At 37.4% G+C, this 24,916-nt stretch overlaps 1 long non-coding RNA gene across 1 annotated transcript in view; it reads right to left on the bottom strand.

Moving 5' to 3' along the window:
• Positions 1–20,447, bottom strand: part of LOC133520200 (uncharacterized) — an 82,418-nt gene extending 61,971 nt beyond the window's left edge. Inside the window, exon 1 of the long non-coding RNA XR_009799722.1 lies at positions 19,858–20,447. This is a non-coding gene — a long non-coding RNA (uncharacterized LOC133520200). The remainder of the gene's footprint in view (positions 1–19,857) is intronic.
• Between the last annotated feature and the right edge of the window lie 4,469 nt (positions 20,448–24,916).

Below are 24,916 nucleotides of genomic sequence, written 5' to 3'. Positions count from 1 at the left end.
GTTATCCAAAATGCTCTCTTAAAAAACATAGTTTTCCTAATTACCTACTGCCGCGTTTTTCTTTCGATGAGACCGATTCCGAGCCAAGAAAGCCAAGTTTGAGGTGCATTATTTCTTATTGCTGAGGTGTAAGAGAACAATCTCACACCTGAGGATGCCGAAGACCGGGCAAAGTGGAGAAGATTAAGTAGGAAAGCGGACCCTGGCGCTAGGCCGGGAAAAGGCTAGTTAGAAGACGAAGATTTTGGCTGCTTCTCGCTCAACACATATTGCGATACAGCAGGGAAATGCTGCTGGCGTCTACGGCACCATGCCGCATTGAGAGAATTGGTATTAATTTATTTAATGATTAGTTTTAATAGTTTTTCATTATTTCCTAAGTAATTGGTTCTTTTTATACCACGTAGGTGGCAAACTAGCATACGGCCCGCCTGCAACACCAGAGATATAAACCTGTCCACTCCTTTTTTGAAGAACCCCTATAGCCCCTCGGCAGGAAGCTCATTCCACAGCCGAAGCGTCCGCGGGGGGAAATTCCTCTTAAACCGCACAGTACGCGACCTTTTAAGCTCTAGAGTGTGAGCATCTGCCCGACGTCACCCTGCCGACGGCGAATCATTTTATAAATATATTACTAATCAAGTTAATTTACTTAAGATAAATTGTAGCAGCTATTGTGATCATAAAATAACCGTAAAAGTGGCGATCGGATGGCAACGGCAGCTGCATTGCAACAGCTGTTGCGACATTACTGCTGTGGCTTTGACCCGACCTCCAGCTGACCAGCCGACTAACAACAGTAATTGTTTTTTTTTCTTCCTAGAGTTTGTCCCAGATTACCACAGCTCATGGGAGGGTCTGCTTGGCGAATAATCCTAAGAATTGGCGTAAGCACTGGTTTTTAGAAAACGGCTGCCATCTGACCTTCCAAGAGCGTTAATTTTGGCCTTATTGAGATTAGTCCAGTTTCCTCGCTACGACGAATAGCGACCGGTAAATATTGAAGATCAAAGGATATATCAAGTTTATTCAATAAGCTCATTAGTGCGAGTCGGGGTTTAAACCCGTGACCTCCGGATTGAAAGGCATACGCTCGTACCGCTAGGCTACTAACGCTTCCGTGTAAAACAAATAATCTACAGTGTAAACTCCCTATAATGTCACTCGATATAACTTCGAGCAACACCGGCTTCCGATACGTCGGAAGGGGCCTATGCGACCCTTCTTACCGAACAAATCATTCTGCCATTTTTCGCGGGGGCACTACGTACAAAATCCAATCTGTAATGACGACACAAATACATAGAAAATAACACACGTCAAAGACAAATCTTGCACACCTCGATCTCTTTTGTGTACGGACAAGTCACAACATGCACCGCCATAGGTACTACTACGGCAGAGGGGAAATAGTATGAATGCCGTCTCCCTTCTCGGTGTTGCTCGAAGCGATATAACGATTCACTTCCTATAACATCGAAATTTTTGGGTCTAGTTGGTTTACTTCAAGATTCATTTCTCTCTATTTAAGGAGAACTATCTATGACGTCAAAAAATAGTCCGATCCCTTGAGTGCCGCTAATAGAATTCACACTGTCTTTAAAAATAATTGCGACACGTTTTCCTACTTTAAACGAAACAACACCATTATCTCCTTACTAGTTGCACTGAAGGTAGTAAACGTAGACTGGATTAGCGGTTTGTTATTGTCGTGCTGGTTGTGTTGTAAGACGGAGCTGTCCTCGCCAGCGGCCCGCAACCACATACCGAGCGAGGTGCGTGTTGCAACTCATAAGCGACGCTTACTTAATTTATAACATTATTATCGTCATAATAAATGATTGTTCTATAACAACAAACTGTATTTTTGAAGTGAAAACTTCTTTAGCGGCGCTGTGCACTTTTGTGATGGGGAAAAAATGTTAAACTCGCGACAGGTCACGTGACCGACAGATTCGTCAGATTGAAAAGTGACTTGATCGAAAAATGGTAACAATGTAATTGAAGCCAGTAGACCGCCGGCGCGGCGTAGGAGAGGAATAGGGAATGCAAAAACCGGAGGTTTTTCAAAACCGGAGGTTTTTCAAAACCGGTTTTTTCTTCGGTTTTACCAAAAAAAAACCGAAACCGGTTAAAACCGGTTTCGGTTTTTAGAATCAACAATTCTTAAATTCATCGCCATGGAATAAAGAAAAGATTGCTTCACGTGTAAAAACGAATGCTAGTATAGTACTCGTATATACACGATTTTATCACGAAATTAAAGACAGAATATTGACTATTTTATTGTATTGTATAGGAATTGTCAAATGACTTAATGTTATTTGTAACTAGGAATAGGAACAAACCAATTTTATTAAATTATTTTTTTTGTTTGTTGTTTAGACATTGTCATTTGTAATTTTTTCTTAAATATATGACAATATCAATTTATAATTTAATGTTATTTGTCTTAAATCAAATGGCCCAATCCGAAATCTTGCTCTAAGTTTTTCGCTGTTTTCTAGTATATTAGAAACTGATGGTGTTAGCTTAAACTGGGCAAACACAGGTAGTCAAGTAATTCCATTCTTTAGGGTTTGAACTACCCTTTCCTATTAGTGCGAAAGAGACAAAAAAGGTTGTCGGTAAGTCGTTATCACCGAACCAACAAAAGACTCTAAAGCTGCCATTGATATAATTGATTACGTGGAATTTTTCTATAGCGCATCGCATAATAAAATTATAAATAAGACCTTTTATACCCATTTTTATTAAAAAGTACTACTATACAATTCGTACACCAGCACGGATGTCCTGCCACTGCCAATACTTTAAATTATTTAAATCTTTCGTATTCTTGTATTTTGTACCGTAAAAATTAATTTAGCGTTACAAATGATCAAACTAACACAACACCACATTACCTATTTGATTTGATGTCGATTCAACCGGTTTAGGACGGATTTATACCCTTATAATGAATAAAACATGCAACTTAGTTAAATAAATAAAAAACCGAATAAAACCGAAACCGGTTTTTTCAAATTCTAAAAACCCGGTTATTTCGGTTTCGGTTAAAACCGGTTTGCATTCCCTAGAGAGGAAGTACTTATTGTATTTTACCACATAAATGATAGTACTTTTATACTGATAATTAAAGCAATTCGTGCAAAATTATTCCCTAACCATTCCAAAATATCAAAAATGCACAACGTTAATCAAGTTTTCACTTCTGCCGGCAACCCGTTGTTTTTTTCATGTAGGTAATTGTATGTATTTTTTAAGGAAAATTAGCTAAGGTTTTAAGGTACTTTCTCTTCAGAGCCCATTTTTTTCCACCCTGTATTTTCACATATTTTGAATGCATCATGTTGAGTTGCGATATGATGCATTTAAAATATATAAAAGCCTAATAAAATAAAAAGGAGAAAGAAATGCAAAATGTCTAGGATTGTGTTTTCTCATATGACAAACGTGAATGAAAGTTTAATTACATGGTATATGCTAACTTTATTGAATCAATAGCTCGTTATGATTTTAAAGCTAAAGCAGTCAATAGTGACAGTTTTGGCCCTGGATATAATAACGGATGTAGTTCAATGAGTTTATCATTGTGCGTACATTATAAAAGTGTCATAACTTGACGAATCTTCTTGACAACCAATAAATATAATATACGCGACCACAATAGTCCCTACACGCATTTTTTCCCCAAACCTCTTTTAACTTGTGTGTTCATAACCAGCCATTCACTCGTTCCATTCCCCTGAGGCGTATTTTAATTGCAATAACAGGTTACGAATGTGATCAGTACCCCTAGTGTAATTAAATTCGATTTTGAAACGTGACGTACGCGTTTGCGTTTAGTCTCATTTTGTATTGGATTTAGAAAGAGCGCGCCAAGCGGGACATTTTGGAAACTCAAAACCCTATACAAAATGAGACTTAACGCAAACGCGTTCGTCACGTTATGATCTTCTTCTTCTTCTTCTCCTTGTCCTTTTCCCATTATTTGGGGTCGGCTCTCCTAGTTACATTTCGCCAGGCTTCGCGGTCCTGGGTCATGTCAGGTGGGATTTGGGCTTCTTCCATATCCCTCTTCACTGTTGCCAGCCATGTTAGTCGGGGTCTTCCTCGTCGCGACTGTGTGGGGAACATATCCAGCACCTTCACCCCTTCACCCTTGTTCGTCACGTTATGATGTCGATAAAATTTACACTAGGGGTACTGGATTTGGTATATGATCTGTCAGTGACATTTTATCAACCAGAAACGCCTCACTCACTAAATTGCGAGAACCGCGCTTCCGTTTTCACTTAGACCACTCTTACGTAGCCTTTTGCGCTCTCCTCAAGCTGAAAAACAACGATACGGCTCTTTTGTCAGTACGCCCCTTGTCTCAAACAAGATATTTATCAGGCATTTGCGCTCACCGGCGCCGGCCGCTTTTTAAATAAGCTATCAAGTTTATATTTTATCAGCGATCTCTCTGTTTATGCAAACGTTTTCCTGGTGAATTTGGCTGTTTCTAGCTACTTTCCTTTTTAAGGTTTGAGTTATCGCTGAATTTTATGATCTTGATTTGAGAAAAATGTTTTCGTACAAATTATAAATGTCGGTGTAGGCGCCTTTTAATGAATACTAAATGAAAAAGTTGACAATTTTGAAAGGAAATGCAGAATTTAATTTATGTAGTTTGTTTTACAAGCCTGGTTGTATTTACTTAACGAGTGCGTCCGTAAATAAGGCAGAGAGGCATTCGAGCTTTTAAAATATTTCATTGACTTAATATGTATTTCGCGCCCCAGTATTCTGAGAGAGAAACACTGCGAAGAATGTCAATTCAAAATCAAACACGAGTAAGTCGAGAATTTCATTTCAATGTTTGATTGCGATACCTGTAACTGGTTCTGTGAAGCTCATTTTACAATATTACAATTGTAAATCAACAATATTAATCTGGTCGTTATCGTTGAAATAAATAGTAAGTTTAATGAAAGTGAAAAAGAAATAAAAACATTTCTAGAACGTTAGTCTCATTGGAAATATAGTGTTCTTTGCAAATAAATGAAAACTTTAAGAGAATATGCTAAAAAGTGATAGACGTATTAAGGTCACGTTCAAATTCCGACCGCAGCTGCACAACTGTTGCGACGTAGCTGGCGCAACATTACTGCGGCAGCAACTGCAGCGGCAACTGTGGCTGTTGCGGCGTACAGGAGGAGGAAATTGACAGTAACACCGATAGATTACTACGCAAAATACGTTAATATCACCACGCCATGTGCAATCGATATTGGCATTCATTATATTAAGAAAAAAAAGCGGCCAAGTGCGAGTCGGACTCGCCCATGAAGGGTTCCGTACCATTTATGACGTATTAAAAAAAAACTACTTACTAGATCTGGTTCAAACCAATTTCGGTGGAAGTTTGCATGGGAATGTATATCATATATTTAGAAAGACCGTAGTTTAGAAAGACCTATCCCTAGATACCCCACACGTATGGGTTTGATGAAAAAAATTTTTTTTTTTAATTTTTATGAAGTATTAAAAAAAAACTACTTACTAGATCTGGTTCAAACCAATTTTCGGTGGAAGTTTGCATGGGAATGTATATCATATATTTTTTTTAGATTTTTCATTCTGTTATTTTAGAAGTTACGGGGGGGGGACACACATTTTTTCACTTTGGAAGTGTCTCTCGCGCAAACTATTCAGTTTAGAAAAAAATGATATTAGAAACCTAAATATCATTTTTAAAGACCTATCCATAGATACCCCACACGTATGGGTTGGATGAAAAAAGATTTTTTGAGTTTCAGTTCTAAGTATGGGGAACCCCCAAAATTTATTGTTTTTTTTCTATTTTTGTGTAAACATCATAATGCGGTTCATAGAATACATCTACTTACCAAGTTTGAACAGTATAGCTTTTATAGTTTCGGAAAAAAGTGGCTGTGACAGAATCGGACAGACTGACGTACATGACGAATCTATAAGGGTTCCTTTTTTTGCCATTTGGCTACGGAACCCTAAAAAACATTATTACACACAAAACATAAGACGATGTACATCTAAAATTAACAATAAATAAAACTAAACCTAAACTAAACTATAAAAATCTACTTAACTATTCAAATAACCCACCCCGCATTGCTCCCGAAGCAAAGGTGCCCAACACGCTTGTAGCGTTTCCGCGTTGAACCGCGATGGACAACCTTTGTGCCAGGAACGACGCGGACCGGAGGTCTCTCTCCTACAGGCGACGCCCCAGCTCCCTGAGAAAAGTTTTCGCCTCCGCGCACCGTCCAGCACCCAGACTTCTCTACCGGAGAACGAACAAGTAGTTTGTCCGCCCCGAATACTTGTCCCTCTTCAGGGACGCCGCCTGCTTAGCATCGACCGCATGGTGCGGCCAAGTTGCGTGGCAGCGAACGTGCTGACGCAGGTGGTGTCCCACAAATGCACTTACCTCTCCTTCTCTCCAGGAGATTGACAGTAACACTGACGGCATCCAGGCCGCAAATTCAAATTCAAATTCAAAAATTTATTCTGCAAGTAGGCCTCAAGGGCTCTTTTACAAGTCAATACAACATTTATAGTAACATCATAAAGTGACATGAAAAATACATAACAACATTTATAAATACAACAGCCAATATCTGGGTAAACATTACATTATAATAATCTTAAAATAAATAATTAATACAATACAATAGAGATGTATAGTATCTATGGTTAAAAACACATTAAATCTGGAGATGTAAAAGGTCCCCAATGTCAGAGTACTAATACTAATAAAATTTGGAGGTGTAAAGTCTCTCCAAGTGTCAAAATAAAATTTATACTAAATAAATAAACCGCGTCTGGACTGTCAAACTAGCAGTCTCATAAACTAATGCTACATTCTGTACATAACTAGTATGTACCAAGTCAATTATATTATACAATATGACAGAGACGTATAGTCTCCACGGTTAATACATTAAGTTTGGAGATGTATAAGGTCCCCACGGTCTGAGAAAAATAATAATACACAATAATAAGATTTGGAGGTGTAAAGGTTCTCCAAACCGCAACAGTAACGGCGCAATAGAGGTGCAGTTGCGGTCAGAATCTGGACGTTACCTTTAAGCTCTCTATGCGTCTGTGCTCTAGTACTCCAATATCCCTAAAACCATCAAATTAATTCACAAAGCCAGAAAGGCGCTTTTACAAGCCTAAAACCGTATTGATTCGGAAAAATTAATTCATACATTTTAGATGATTCTAAAAGCAATAGGCGAATAACCACTAACCACTAGCAAGGCCTTTTTTAGTAAGCTTTGTTACTATGTTGCATGTTCTGGGCATATTGATTTAGGCCCTAAATCCCTAAATTTAAAGCGTTTTTATTTATTGAGCGTACCGTCCGTCCGTGAGCAGACACCGTAGATTTACACTTCCAGGGGGCCTAGCCAAGATCACAATTGAACATCGACAAACGAAAAACGAAAAGAAAAAGTCACTCAAGTTCCCCCGTAGGTTCGTGTTTTTCTCTCACTCTCACAGAGCGTAAGAGTGAGCGAGATGGATAAGCGTGCTTGGGATCGCGGATATCTTGTTTTTGAATTTTAATTTGTAGTAAGTTTAAAAAAATAAAAAAGTAATCGACTGAGTTCACTCTTAAATAAAATTGCATATTTTTGGAAGCAATTCCCATATTTTTAGCTATTGTGCATACATTGTTACAAATGTTTAAAGTGCGTTTTAGAACTATGTTCGTTATTTTTATGTTTTTGGACAAAAAAAATTGGCAACCGTATTGTTATCTAAACCGGTACGATTTTACAAAAAACTGCGCTCTTTGAACCTACGGCACCCTAAATACACTGTCAAACGACGTTTAACCATTCTACGTAGTCAATACCCGGCAGTCCACGAGGCTGTTTGTAAAGTCCAGCTATCGCTTTACTAAGAGCTTAGATATTGGCAATATCGTAATTTTATGTTTTATATACAAGTTGCTAACGAATTACCTACCGATATTTTAAGAGATGATACTTTACATTAAAACAATAAACTTTAAATAGAAATTAAGAAAACTTTTTATATATTTTTTGTGTCCGAATAAAGTTAATAAATTATAATTCTATCGTGTGCATTTAACTGACAAGAGGTTTAACACTTTCTGTCATATCAACATTTGTGACGTTTTCAACCAAAAGGTTGAATTAATTTAATTTTGATAATAGCGTCTTATTGACAACTGACAATAAATACCCGTTTTGCCGAAAACGCCACAATTGTTTATCATAAATGTCATTGTCAACGTGTCATTTAGTATTAGGTAGTACGTAAGTATTAGGTAAAAGAGGTTCTAGAATCTGTTCAGTGCGGTCTCATTGAATTATCTCATTAATAGGGTGTTTGACATAGCAAATTTGTTTTCCAATTGTCTCCAAAAAGACATCATAATAGTACATTACGATACAAGTGCGAAAAATAGGAAATTCGAAACGAGTGGCGATAAATTAAAACACGACCGAAGGGAGTGTTTTAAATCGACACGAGTTGCGAATTACCTATTCGCACATGTATCGTACAACGTTTTACAGTACATATGGCCCTTTAAATGTTCGACACAGTAACATAATATGCTACTTCTCGCACTAGTGCTATAAAGTAGCCCCATATGTACTGTAAAACCTATAATGTGTTTGAAATATTTTTTATTGAGAAAAATATACACCAGGAGCTGAGTACTATAATCTGTATAAATATCGGTTGCTAGTTTGTTAACAGCTTGTATATTTTTTTTATTAGCCTATTTGTGTGTCCCACTGCTGGGCAAAGGCCTCCCCTCTAGCTTTCCAATCCTCCCTGTGCTGAGCAAGGTCCCGCCAGTCCCGCTGAAACGCACCCAAGTCGTCCCGCCATCTCTTTCTCGGTCTGCCTCTGCCACGACTACACCGGGGATGCCAGCTAGTGGCTATTTTAGCCCATCTGTCATCATTCATCCGGCAGACATCTCCAGCCCAGTCCCACTTTAGCCTAGCGGTCTTCATCCCAACATCGACGACACGGGACACCCTCACCCTGTCAGATCTTCGGATACCCAGGATACTCCGCTCCATTGCCCTTTGACAAATCTTTGGGCACCATAGGTGAGGATGGGTAAGATGTATATGTCGACGAGCTGGCGCTTTAGTGCAATTTTAATTATTCAATAATTTTACTCTCACTACCTTGTCACTGGCTAAATTATTCCAATAGACAGAAGCCATTTTACTTTAAAAAACTGCACTAAACAATATCAAACGCGTCAAGTATTGTAATTAGTGTAGTAATGTGGCATAACACAGCAGCTCGCTCTTGAGTCGAGGGCACTCCGCCCGAGAGCTCTCGGCCTGGGTCGATGCCTCTTAATTGCTATTGATTTACAGCTAAGCTGAGCATGTGACGATTACTTTAGAGCAAGTATCGAAGTGGAGCTAATTGGGAGTTTGATTGGTTCTATAGTTTTAATAGTTTCAAGATTTTTACCTGACTTCGGCAAAGCAGAAGAATGGTTATGATTTGTATGTATGTTGTATGTTCCATCAGTTCCCTCATAACTTTTAAAGTATTCATTATAATTTGACAAATGAGTTGTCATTCGAATTGTCTGGATTGTCCGCTGGTTTAACGTTATATGCATGACGTCACATTAAATTGAACATGGTGCCTTCTAGAGGTCATAAAGTCACGAACTAAAAAAAATTATCATACCTTTGCGCATTGAAGCACAATTAATAATAATCGTAATATTCTTTATTGTGCACCAAGTTTAAAGTTAAAAATTACACAGAAAACACGGTTACAATACAAGTTTAAGACTAGGTAACAACAGGCAGTCTTATCTTATTAAGTATATATCCGGTTCAAAACGTTACTAAAATATCATCAAATAAGAAACTGAACTAGTAGTTTCTACTTTCAGAATTCTAGTCATACCTACTGTCTTATTTTACGTATTCCAGTCGTGATTAATGGTGTCATTTACCTACCTTGAAACCGTAGTCCTCATACCAGACATGTAGTGAGATCTGCGTACGAAGTTGCACTCCTGCAAGTGTACTCCAAACGCGGTACCTTCGGACGGTTGCCTAATTTTTTCATGAATGCTTTTATCATATGAAAAGCAGTCGATATAGTTACACACGCCATTATCGTCGCATTTAAGTATCAAAGTGACAAATTCACATGATGGTCCCTTCAGAAAATCAGTACTGGATGTCGCCAGCATCATGCTGAGATGAGGCCATTTCGTGACATTTTCTCGTTCCCATGGTTTTCTTATTTATTTTTTATTGGGGTTTTAAATTGTAAATATCAACGACAATGCAAACTTACCTAAAGAACTCGAAGGTATCGGTTTTATATCTCTCGGGTTTTGGCGGTCTACATTTAATGATACCAAATTTGTGGCCCTGGAATTGTCCATAAAAATAAGTTATATAATTGTTTCATGTACTCGTATGTTTGTATTTTATCTTATACTATCTAAATTTCAATAGTTGAAGAACAAAGCTAATCAAAAATATGAAAATAGAGTCAGACCCTAGATAACATTTCCCACACGTGACATATGAATTTTTTATATCTTGTAATCATAGATTTATAGATTAGAAATCATAAATATTGTTATTAAATCCCACGACTTCACGTCCAATTTACATCACATCCGACTCACCGGGTCGTCTTGCTGGAACCGAATCGTATGCCCTTAATCACTATTTAATTACTTTAGCTTTGCCCCCACAGAATTAGTCTTGTCCCGAGTATCGACACTGAGGTACCTACTTACAATATCAGTTTCATAATTATACCTATATTTCATAGTTTTCAAACGAAAACGGGACTTAATCGAGTAAACTTACGTTTATTATATGGCCTAACGTTACGAACGTGACATTACGTTCGTGGTCACAGACAGACTGGCGAGGAATTGTATCAACATCTTGCTGCGCGAGTTTTCGCGAACTACCCGCACTTGATCTTGATTATTCACTTGTACGTTAGGGTTGTCACTTTGCCTACACACAACACTCACGACATCCGATGGTATGTGTTGGAAAGTTTTTTCACCCTTACATTTGCTAATCACTGGATTCCACGAAGACGAAATTCCCTGTCCCTCATTTTGATTGAAATTTCTGTGTTTTCTGATTTCGATTGCTTCACGTACTTTCCTGCTGTACGAACTAAAATCCTATGAACGAAAATCGTGTTGGTTTAAATCAATATATACCTATATTTACATCAGCTTATTTTTTTGTCCCAGAATTTAGGCGTGCATGATCGACGCACTCTTGATCGTAATTTGTAGGTAAATACCTATTTATTTTCTGTATTATTTTTAAAATTTCAGGTCTAATAATATCGGAAATAAGGAAGGGGAAAGCTAAAATTACGCAAAATTACTTTAAAAACTTTACTAGTAAGTCTTAACTTTTAAATTTGATTGACATTCTCACACCGAGCCCTTTCATTTTACATGGCACACGATATACTTTTAGCTTGTAACATTTTCGACCCCCAAAAATTTGACTAATGTTTAAATACCAGTTTTAGAGAAAATTCAAAATGGCAGACGGACAAACATACACACGCGTGATCGTTAAATAGTTCCGTTTTTTTTTTCTTTAGAAGTACGAAACTGTAACAATAAAGTAGGAAAATCAAGATAAAACTAAATACTTAGGTCTACTATATGTAAATGCGAAAATAACTATGTCTGTCTGTCTTTTACCTCTTTGCGCTTTAACCGCTGAACCGATTGATAATTCAAGTCCCGGAGAAGGACGCGACTTCAATGTTCTTGTCCGGAATAAAACTTATCCTGATAATTGACTGTTATCCCGGAAATCATCACTTAAAAACCCTCTTAAGAGATAATTTTTCACCCGAAAAGGGAGGAATTTGTTATGGAAATGGTATATGGAACTATGCGAGCAGAATCTAGTTGTAAATAAACTTCAAAGCTGTAACTGTATGTGTTCGTACAAAATTTACACGTAACATATACGTACTTATATTGCATGGGTATATTTGTTATTACGTGTAACAAGGGCGCTAATTGCTGAATCACGCGTACTTTTGCAATGTAATGTTACACTTAAGGAGACTTTAGCTCAAAATTATTTACGCAAAATAATTCGAAACCATATATAAAGTTTTGGTATTAAATGCGTTGTATTCATGTTAAACTCATGACAGATGTTATTGTATTATAATGAGGATGAAATACAAATTGTTACCAAAGAAAGACAAAAAAAAACAAAAAGGTCAATTGGAGTTGTGAATACAAATCGAAATGAAAGAAAATTTATAAAACAAGAGTAAGTTGAAGACAGGCCAATCCGAACTTGCGGGTCGTCAATCAGCCGCAAAAACAACCAGCAAACAATTGCTAAGCGAAAATAGGAATTGTTGAATTTGTTTCGTCATCCGCCCCTGATTTGTTTGACAACTTCGCATTCAGAACAGACTAACTTTCGCCTACACAGAGTAGGGACAGGCCTTTGCAGTTCGTAAATGGAATACCAGCATCGAAGCTTTACTTTGAATTGGTGCGCTTCTGTGGCTTTTTGTAATGAATTTGCTCAAATGTGTATAGCAATGAGAGTTGTCGGGGAGTGAGAGAATGTTTGTAATTTGCATTTTGTGATTGGAAGTCTCGAGCACACCTGAGCCGTTTGTCAAGCCGTACCTGCCTTGTGTAAACATCAAATATGTAAGGAATAATTCATTGCGGTCGCTTTTAGGATTTTACGTTCGAGCTCTTTTACGAGAGTTGTGAATGTTTTAGAGTTCAGGCGAGAGACGCGGCTGGGCTGGTCCGGTAAAATTCTTAAAAATAGACGCATATGGCGCAAATGAGGCTTAGCTCAAGCCACTGCTGGACAATAAGTTACAGCTAGAAAAAAAATGTCCTGGGTATACGTAAAGTTATCAGGATTATACATTATAGACATTTTGAGTTTAATTTCGTATCAGTTTCATAGTGTGATTCGTGAGGTGCACATTGTGTTTGTTTAATTACCAAAAATTGACCTATGAAACTAAAACTGATACCAAAAATAGGTATGTATTACAGTCATGATATGTGACCGAAACCGGCAAAACGGCTCACTTTGTCGCTTGCCATAAGGCCGCCTTGACTGATTATTCTTATAAATCTTTACAAGCAAATCTCGTCCTTATGGGAAACGACATAGTGGGACGTTTTGCCGATTTCAGTCACATATCATATTTGGCATAATTATGTTCACTTCGCTTTCTATGAATGATTCTCTCTTCTTCCTCGCGTTGTCCCGGCATTTTGCCACGGCTCATGGGAGCCTGGGGTCCGCTTGACAACTAATCCCAAGATTTGGCGTAGGCACTAATTTTTACGATAGCGACTGTCATCTGCCCTTCCAACCCAGAGGGTAAACTAGGCCTTGTTGGGATTAGTCCGGTTTCCTCACGATGTTTTCCTTCCCCGAAAAGCGACTGGTAAATATCAAATGATATTTCGTACATAAGTTCCGAAAAACTCATTGGTACGAGCCGGGGTTTGAACCCGCGACCTCCGGATTGCAAGTCGCACGCTCTTACCGCTAGGCCACCAGCGCTTCACTTTCTATGAATGATTGATTTCTTTATTAAATAAAAACCGGCCAAGAGCATGTCGGGCCACGCTCAGTGTAGGGTTCCGTAGTTACTCTTCCGTCACAATAAGCTAAACTGGAGCTTAAAGTATAGTAAATTGTTAACCAAGGGATGAAACGGTACTTTTCACCTGAGTTAAACAAATAGGCAAATTTGCATAATCAGTACCTAATTAAAATAAGTCTTTTTACTATGAAGGGAAAACTTTTTGCGATAACTCAAAAACAGCTAAACTGATCATGTCCGCTATAGTTTTCATTTAATGTCTTTCTTAAGCTCTACTTCCACGATTTTTTTCATATTTTTTGGACCTATGGTTCAAAAGTTAGAGGGGGGGGGACACATTTTTTTTTTCTTTCGGAGCGATTATCTCCGAATATATTCACTTTATCAAAAAATGTTTCTTGAAAACCCCTATAGTTTTGAAAGACCTTTCCAACGATACCCCACACTCTAGGGTTGAAGCGAAAAAAAAATTTTACCCCCACTTTACCTGTAGGGGAGGTACCCCAAAAAAAATTAAATTTTTAGATTTTATTGTACGACTTTCTCGGCTTTATTGATTTATATATCCATGCCAAATTTCAGCTTTCTAGCACTAACGACCACGGAGCAAAGCCTCGGACAGACAGACAGACAGACAGACAGACAGACAGACAGACAGACAGACAGACAGACGGACATGGCGAAACTATAAGGGTTCCGTTTTATGCCATTTGGCTACGGAACCCTAAAAAGAAGTATTTCTCCCATACGCTTTTACAGGTATTCCATATAGGTTACCTACATGAGTATACCGACCTGAATCCCCTTTGGAATTTGCTACTGCCACTAACATTTTCATCTTAATCATTTTAATGAATCAAGGTAGAATGTTAATGTATTTCAGGTTCAGGAACGTAACTGCGCACCATTAACTAAACTATACATATTTTATACTAGAAAACTCTCAGGAACAAGATTTTCAAAATCTTCCCCACACTTTATCCAGCGAAGCTAAGCTCTGCAATTAGCTGACGTAACTCATTGTTAGTAGAAAAATATTATGTGCCACATACTACTTGACTATTAAGTGTATTAAGCTTTTAACACATATATAATTCAACAGAGCACGCCAGGACTTAAGGCAAAACCCCTCATCTCTCTGCCATTTAAGTTTAGACCTTAGCCTGATCTTGCAAAGGTGCATTTTAATCTGTAGATGACGGTGACTTGTGTCCTTTAGAAAGTTATATCTGGATCTAGAGTGTCGGTACTGGTGCGAAGTTAGGTCGTCGCATCTATTATTGAGCGCATTACCTCGCAGTTCCCTGGAAGGGTCGGTCTGTTTCTATACGGTTTTAAAGTATTTGCTTGGCACTTTCAAGTGGTCTAAATGTGGGGAATGTTGTGGATTGGTTACTTAATATAATTGCAGCGAGGAACTGTTGTAGAAGCGTCCATAGAAACTTGAAATCACCGGATTTATATATTGAAAGTTTACGTCACAGATTTATATGAGATTTTAAAGAAAGCTACACCTGCATCATTAGTTTGTTTAAACAGAAGTACGTACATTTAAATACCTATACTTCATCGAATTACTTACTACCTATTGTGCGTGTGGTGGTGTCGGTGGTAAACAAACATAGATGCTTTCAACTGCAGGCTAACACGCTGCGAACTCTTTGAAAACCTACTAATTCCTTCCCTACAATACTTTTAGAGAAAACTTCGGAAAAGTTCACCGAACAAAAAAAATCCGAACTCATTGTGTAATTTCAAGAATAACTGAACTGAAGTTATTATAAATAATAATAATAATTCAGCCTATATACGTCCCACAGCTGGGCATAGGCCTCGTCTCATGTGCGAGAGGGCTCGGGCTATAGTCCCCACGCTAGCCCAATGCGGATTACGGACTTCACATACACCTTTGAATTTCTTCGCAGATGTATGCAGGTTCCCTCACGATGTTTTCCTTTACCGAAAGTTTTTGCATTTTATCCACCACCATGTCATTGTATCAAAGGGGCAAATTAATCTGAAGTAAATTTTGAGCTTTTTCCTTAGGTTAGAAAGGTTTCCTGGTAGAATTGACTTTTAAACTATGATTCTGAATGATAAATACCTACAAATGACTTTTTTTTGGATTTGATTTGGTTTGATTTTGTTTGGTTTTCTATCTTCTACCGAAGAGAAACTATCTTACAGTTAGTATTATCTTCGGTGAGGTGAAAATTTTTGTTCCACTTGGGGGCAAAGTTTGTTTAACACTCAAAGTGGCTCTTTGGAATCTTTCCCTTGCTTAGCACGAGGGGTTCAACAACAACTTTGCCCCTTTTAAAACAAATAACTATTTATTACCTAGTGTTTGCAAACATTTTTTTTCAGTGTTCATTTCACAGTAGAAGCATTCCCGGAAAATTCAACATGTTCAAATAAATTAAACATTTCTAGGTTACTCAAAACACGAGTAAGCATCTTGATTTTGTTACACATAGCTACCATGCAGCTAAGGTTTCTACTAAAATAAATTGTATACAAAGTGTAACTTTTTTTCGCGTCCGTGTATAGTTCGCCGCGCCGCGGCGCGCCTTTATGATTCTCCCTCGTTATAATTTGAAACATGTTCCTAATTAAGCGGGCAACGGTACTCTTGTTTCCATACGTCGTTAAAATGGAAGTCCATTTTTATCTGAATGAGCAGTGGTGGATTTAGATATTTTTGATGTCAGCAGTTAAAAATTAACTCTCAATAGTGATTGAGTTCGAAAAACATATACAATTTTATAGACAAATGAATAAAAACAGACTATAAATGAACTTAAAATTAATAAATGATAAAGGTAAACTTAAATCCTCAAGCTCGTTACCCGATCGGAAGTGTGCCCAGAAGGCTGGCCGTATAGCCACGTTGAATGGCAATGCTTTTACGTTGAGCGAAATACTGGCCAGCCTTCTGGTCACCTGTGGGGTCTGTAAGGCGCGTCGCTAAACTCTTGTATAGCCGCCGCGCTTGACCCCAGCGTTTCGACCCCTAAAAGTTAGAAAATGAAACTGGTATAACTTGGCAGACATTTTCATGTGTCTGAAGTGTTGATAACGTGATAATGGCTTCTCTATATGGCTCATTGATTTGAGCGTATACAGAAAACGTAACTAAGTTCAGAATCATGAGTACTATTGATTCTCATGAAGGTAACGTAATGGAAATTGCGCGATGACAATCTCACTGTACTGTACTTGTACTTGTCTTACCAGTTGCCGATTCACACTATGTAGTATATGTACCCACTTGTTTCTTACAAAAATAAATAAGTTGTTTTGTTTTAGAATATATTTTATGCTATTCGTGCACTATGTAAATAATGTATATTACGATTGTTTATATTTCTCTATGTAAGTGAATTGTAATATTCGTTTGGAGAAATAAATTCTTAAACCACAAATTCACAGTCAAAAATTATCGAAGAAGAAAAAACACGTGAACATAACAATTTTTGAAAATGTCTCTCTACCTATAGGATTGCGTTTCCACCAGAAATGTGCGAGGACGTGTAGCTAGGGATGTGTTAATAAAACTAGGACAACTAAATGAAGTAATTCTATTGATTTTTAATAAACAAATCTCTGGCTACACATCCTCGCACATCTCTAAATCGTTTAAAATTCATTTGACAAACTGGTTGCAAGAAAAGTGTGTCTATTAAGGTGTACCTGGATGAAAAATTTGGTATAATAAGTATTGTAAATATTGTATTTAGTAAGTAAGCGATGCTCTCAGCGGCACATTGCATGTTGTACCTACTTGCACTATTTGCACATCTTGCATGCAGGTTGAATACGACCTATTTAAAATTTTAAGATATGTAATTGTACCGTGTTCATGCGAAAAATAATTTTGATTTAGAATTTCTGGTGGAAACGTAGCGTAATACATATTTTGTATTAAAACAGGAAACTAAACAACAAATAACCGAAACAACACAACATTCAGCGACCTGCGGTCACGCCCACATAAACCAGGCTTTAACTAGCAAACCGTTACGACTCACAACTAGCGAATATTCATAGTTGAAGAATTAAAACGATTACCGCCTCCTTCGCCCCGGACCCTCGGTAATGTATTTGCATCTCATAAGACACCATGAATACGCAATGAGACCTCGGGGAATTAACCCTGACTTTGTAGTTTTTAGCTCGGAATTGGGTACTTGACACATGTTGAATATTATAACAAAATTTAGTTGAATGGATAGAAAATGCCCATTCCATCAGTTCCATCCATCCAAAAAAAAAAACCATTATAAAAAAGTGGAAGTTAAAAAATTATACAGAGATTATAAAAAAATACAAGGCTCCAAAAAATAAAATTAGTCTTTCAAAAATAGAAAAAAAAAATGGTGCCATTCGATTCCATACATTTTATTAAAAAAATAAATTGTATGACAACTATACACATAAGCGCGATATTTCAGGGTCAAAATGGCAATTTCCTTGATCTTCCATACGTTTAGGACAGACTTATATAATGTGACGTCACATCACATTATCATTTTGTTAGAGGCGTTTCAATCGTCGAGTGCAAGCGTCAAACTTTAACTTTCATTTCTGACCTTCGTGTTGCTTAAATGCCACGAGTCCCATATAGACATTTGTTCCTCAAGAAAATCAAGATCGTTTGACATTATTTACAAAAAACTGTCAAGTAGCCAATTTTGGATATTTGGAGAAATGTTCTCTTAGATAATTGTGGGCATCTTTGTTCGTAGTTGGCGCAAAAGGGTTGTTCTCTGAGAATATGTCTGCGGATGCGTATAATCGCCACGACTATTTTCATACATTTTGCATGGGACGCAGCGATTAGACTGCAGACATTTTTTTTGAGAATAACCGATGAATGAATTAAAAGCTACAGGAATTACATTTCCGTCAGCTACCGATGCACACATTTTACACAAAACGATTTAAGCGAATTTCTCAGAACAGAACAGAAAATTCATCTATGAACGTTTTAAATCCATTACGAAAAACTGTTTCTTTCTGTCTGCTGCGAGTTTACGGGCATCAGTTTAGATTAAATTTTAAACAATTTTAAACAGACGTAGACGTAATTGCTGCAGCCGTAAATGTATCCTAGCGGGCGCACAGCGACGAAGGCGCAGAAGGAACACAAGAAAACACAGTTATTTTTAACGGTTTTTTAATGATTTTATTCACATGCTTCTTTTCAACATATAAAGTCTTTTTAATGCTTATGCCACAGTATCATCGTTACCTATCTACTACCGAAGGAAGTCCTACAAAGCTACCTAATTTCAAATGCTACAAAAATCAAGAAAAGGTATATTTTTCCTTAAAGACATGATTGTATGGATTTGATACTAACCCTCTAGTGCATGTCATATAAAATTATTTGATTGAATTTAAACTTTAATAGCTGTCAATAGAGTTTAATATTATAACTGCCATATATGGCTTCGTATGCCCTAGAAGTCATTGCGTGCCTCTCAATATCGAAATGCAAGTAATGTCACATCAACATATAATCAATCAACATTATACTTTAATGGTGTCTTACATAAACGCCTGTTAAGTTTAACAAGTCCTTGATAATCGTTTATCCTTATTTGCCATTTTGACATTAACGTTTGTTAGAAAGGGACAAAATGTATCAAAGGTTTTCTAAGTTTAATGAATAAGGGGAATCCCGTAATGTTACGAAGATACTTTTAGGCCCAGTAGGTTCGTGTTTTTCTCTCACTCTCACTGAGTGTAAGTGTGAGTGAGACGGATATGCGTGCACGGGACCACGGATGTTTTGTGTGTCTTAATAAGAAAAAAGTAATCGCTGAGCTCCCTCAAGCATTATATTGCTCATTTTTAGAAAAAGAATCATATTTTTAGTTTTCATACAAAATATATTAAAAAAATATTAAAGTGGTATTTGGACCTATGTTCGTGATGTTTTTCTATTGATGGAAAGACAAAAACTCAGGATTCGAATGACATCTGACATCCCTAGAGACAAGCCTCAAGATTGCTAATAAAAATTTTGGCAACCGTATTGTGATCTAAAAAAGCGCTAGCGACTTTTCAAAACCTCCGTTATCTTAACCTACTCCACATTAACGGCCCGATATGAACTTTAAGATACGTCAAATATTAGGTCTAGATACGATATGGATCATATATGTCAGTGTCAAAAGTGACGTTTTTGTTTGAAGCATCTAGACCTAATATTGGGTTGTCGTTGAGATTCAAGATGGCGAAGACGTCTCGAGAATATTTTTTTGTGTTTTGCTCATTAACTTCTTTTAAAGTGTAATATTATTAGCTTATTATGCAGTGAACTATCGTGAAAGTGTCCAGCTCATGAAAAACTAATCTTGAAAAGCGTTTAACCATGTTTTGATCAACACCCGGCAATCCATCGTGGCTTTTAGTAAAGTCCAGCTATCTCTTTACTAAAAGCAACTACCGAACACCGTCATGCTCTACGAGCACACTTAAAGTTACTACAACACTTGACATTGGCAAAATCATTATAGACTTGATGGAGGCCATATTTAAAAGAAGAAGACCTAATATTTGACGTATTTTAAAGTTTAAATCGAGCCGTAAACGTCCCGAAGGTCATTACAACATGCGGCGCGTTTGAATCGCCACCACCACCACGCTGAAATACGCTATGGCATTGTAAGGTCGGAGATAACGAGCGGATAATTGTGTTACGTAAAGCTCGGGTCACACTGCGCGCCGGCGCTGATATCAGTTATTGTTACCATTTTTATTACCCTATTAATAGTTCCTTTCATAGCGTTTTGCTGGTTGCGTGATAATGTGGCCGCAGTTGTGCGGTTTGCAGTGTGATTACAAGAATTGTTACCAAATTCACTAGTTCTCGACTACTTACCTGTTAAGGTTCTTGGGCTTTTAAAAAAAACTATTGAAGACCTGATTCTCACAGATCCTGGTTTTTTATTGGATTTTTTCAACTCATTTTTTTTATCATAGTTTTTTTGAGTAATTTGACATTTAGAGACAGTATACATCTCTAATAAAGTATTTATTATTTCATCGATTCCATATTTGTAATTGTTTTTTTTTTATAGTTTGTAAAAATGGACATGTAAAAGTGCCCCTGTGGCCTATTTGCTGAATAAATGTTTGATATTTGATCAAAATCACTGGCATATTCAATGTTGACCTAAAAAAAATGTCCCAAAAATGTGTATGGAAATTGTAGTTTCCATTACGTCACGCACATACAAGTGAAAAAGATGTTCTCATTAAAAATGTGATGTAATGGAACGGACATTTTGAGAAATCTTTTTTTGATGGTAGGATTCATGCAGGCATGCATGCCGTCGATTCTGATTAGAATGAGCCAAAAAATGTCCAGATTTGTAAGAAAAAGGTTTTCAATATTTCTTTTAAAAAACGCCAACTTACGTTTCATCGTCGGTACGTATTATAGTTGACAGGTCACGACTTAGAGAAAAAACTTGAGCTTAATGGGATTAAGTTAGGCTAGGTTCATTTAGTAAATATCAAATGATATTTCGTATATGTATAAGTTTCATGACAAATGGACGGAAGATCAGCGCAGCACTTTCGGGTCAGAACGAAGCTGAGGCGAGCCCATTTTGTGGGAAATAGTATGTTTTAAATTTCTTTGTTATATAATACTAATTCTATCCGTTATTAAAGTTTGTCACGAAATAAATGATTTTATTATTCATAGTTTTTCGGAAAATAAATCATCACGAGGAAAAGCTACGTCATCAGCAGGCGTCCATAGGCTATGACGACTGCTTACGATCAGGCGGGCCGTATGCTTGTTTGCCACCGTCGTGGTATTTAAAAAAAAAAAGCCTTTTTTATGTGTAGTCCCGAGGTAGTCTCTAAATCGCACTGGGCCAGCGTGGAACGTATATAGGCTGAATTATTCATATATTTTTATAATAACCGTACATTTACCTATATACTAATATCATTGGATTTCACGGGCCTATAAATCCCGTAACCCTGTGAACAAGATGCATGTAACTGCATCGAAATATCGGGAGATCAAAAACAATATAAAAGGTAATCACGGTTTATATCCCGGCCGATTTAAGTCTATTAATCCCGGTCTTTTGATAGACTTGCGTGGGGATATAGATCTAATACGTGAAGGCCCCTTGGAGAGCTTTAATGTCACGTAGAACGCCTGCTGAAACCCGTTCACAGGTGCAACAATAGACACCCATGAACCGGTCGCAGCAGGTATTGGAACTATTGTAAAAAAAGTGAACAGTATAACGGTCTATGGGTTGAAGTTTGTGTGGACCATGACACTGGGTTATTGCCAAGACGTCCGGACACTTACCATAACAATGTTGTTACTAGTTATCGAGGCAGGCGGTGACTCGCCGCCCACTAGATGGGCCCCTGAAACTGGCGTCGTCAAGACGACCAGGAGCAACACCGGTGTGAGCGGCTCAGGGGTGTCGAGAGGTGTACGCCGCTTTCAACCCAGTGGCTGATAATAGCCACTGTGCCAACTCGCGTCTTATGCATGTTTCCCTTCCATCCCTAGAGCATATAGCTCTAACAACTCCTCTCTGGACGGCCAATGAAGGCACGCCGGAGACGGAGACCCTGACCTAATATTATTATTCGTTCCTAAGAAACAATAAAGTCGACTACACAACTTTTCCAGTATTTAGCTTATTGCCCAATCTTTGTAACTGGCTAGCTTATCTCAACTGTTTCTCTAGATTTTGTGTTGTGTCTCCAGACCGTTCATCTTTTACTACACTGAAAAGTGTGACAATTGACGACAAAGAGATTACCGGCGTCCAAAGGCTACGGTAACCGCTTACCATCTATCGGACCAGACCTGTCCCACATGAGGTACAAAAAAAAACAGTTATAATAGGTCGGTTAAATTAATTAGATACAATTTTTGTAAAGTGCTTACTATTATAACTGAGTTATGGTTGTTATCTAACTATGTATTTATCTATAAAGCTATGTAAATCGTTGTTTAGTACCCGCAGTACAAACTTTACCTAGTTTGGGGCTAGGTCGATCTGTGTAAGACTGTCCCCAAAATATTTATTTATTTTACTTGTCACGGTATTTTTATATTAATCCCATTGCTTACGGGATATAAGTTGATAAATAACTCAATCCATAAGTTTACCCCCTAACCATTTAATTTCGCTCCCGATTAAAACGCAAATCCAATCTCTAACAAATCGAGCCATCTTTCAACCGACTTGGAACTGGAAATATATCATATTTGCGAGCACCTGCTCGAAAAAAATGGCGCTAATGAATACCGTGTGACGGATGCAAGAGAAATGTTGGAGATTTCATACAGATTTCATCTCGGGAAATTGGTTTGGATCTCTTAAGCCAGGTTGGATAGAGAATTATGGGGCAGATTTTACATTTTCAATGTGAAGTCTTAATTGGAAAGTTTGCCGGGTTGTGTTGGAATTTTAACAGTTTTGATACCGCAGCGCAGAGGTGTTATAGAAGTATGTGAAACCACCAATACGGCCCGATTCGAATTTTAAGATACGTCAAATATTAGGTCTAGATACGATATGGATCGAATATGTCAGTGTCAAGTGACGTTTCTTCAAACATAAACGTCTCTTTTGACACTGACATTGTCGATCCATATCGTATCTAGACCTAATATTTGACGTATCTTAAAGTTTGAACCGGGTTGATAGATTTATTTAAAGCGCAGAAACATTAACTTACTCATATTTTCGTAAATTTTACTGCATGACTTGTTTCTTTGTGAAATAAATCCCTTAGTTAATGAAAATTCATACAAATATTGTTGGCGCGGCCGAGATGCACGATAACTAAATAACATCATTCAGATACAGTTCTGATGTTAGTGTACGTTCGAATTGGCCTATATTTTTCTCTTAACCCCACCATGGCGCTGGTGGCCTAGCGGTAAGAGCGTGCGACTTGCAATCCGGAGGTCGCGGGTTCAAACCCCGGCTCGTACCAATGAGTTTTTCGGAACTTATGTACGAAATATCATTTGATATTTACCAGTCGCTTTTCGGTGAAGGAAAACATCGTGAGGAAACCGGACTAATCCCAACAAGGCCTAGTTTACCCTCTGGGTTGGAAGGTCAGATGGCAGTCGCTTTCGTAAAAACTAGTGCCTACGCCAAATCTTGGAATTAGTTGTCAAGCGGACCCCAGGCTCCCATGGGCCGTGGCAAAATGCCGGGACAACGCGAGGAAGAAGAAGAGAGGAATGGTATAGACTAATCCTGTAAAATAAGCATTTATCATCAGTTTTCAAACAATGGCAACATTAAGTAAGTAAGTAAGTAAACACTTTATTGTACGAGAAAAATAAATATTACATCAGATGGAAAATAATTGGGTAGTACAGTCAGCATCAATAGTAGCGGATGAAACAACGCGCCAAAAGTATCGGACATCTCAGATAACTTTTCGAAATATAGATAAATTTCTAAAATTCACGTTCAAAATTATATATTTTACGGTCTTAGTAGTTCTATATTAAAGACATCACTTTTTGTTAAGCCCTTATAGAATGATACTTATGAAGTGTCATTTGATCCGCTACTTTTGATGCTGACTGTACAAAGGCGAACTTATCCCTAAGAGGGATCTCTTCCAGTTAACACATACCAAAAAGAGTAATTAAAAACGATATCTAAAGTAATTATATATTATTACATACTGTAAATTATATATAAATCAATATATTTATATACATATATGAATAAATATAAATATATATTATGACATTTTACCACAAATGAGAGCCGTAGAGAGGCTTAACATTTATTAGGTATTCATAGATGTTTATTAGTTTTAAATAAATGGCGCCATACATCCCATGACTGCAGCAAAAACACATAGTTTTAATTTGTTAATAATATTGATACCAATTGCAGTATCTATAATCTACATCGAAAACCTAAAGGATGAATAGGACATTCAACTTTTAATGCATAAAACGCTAGAAATGTTCACAGGTATATATCGGTGAAGTATCAAAAATGCTCAAAATTTAGTAGGAGGAATCGTAGGACATTCCATCTCGCGTGTTTGTCAATTTTACACGCTGCACATGTGCTACTTTTCCTCCCTTGGGACACAAATAACTATTTCAAACGCGATGGGTACGCCGAAAGATGTCATTTCGATACAATTTTGCGAGATTTAACGTTTTTAGGTTATAAATTATATGGAGATGACACCTGTCATCATA

This window comes from Cydia pomonella, chromosome 7, assembly GCF_033807575.1.
Source record: "Cydia pomonella isolate Wapato2018A chromosome 7, ilCydPomo1, whole genome shotgun sequence".
In the NCBI taxonomy this organism is placed as follows: domain Eukaryota; kingdom Metazoa; phylum Arthropoda; class Insecta; order Lepidoptera; family Tortricidae; genus Cydia; species Cydia pomonella.
This window is presented reverse-complemented; position numbering and strand designations above follow the sequence as displayed.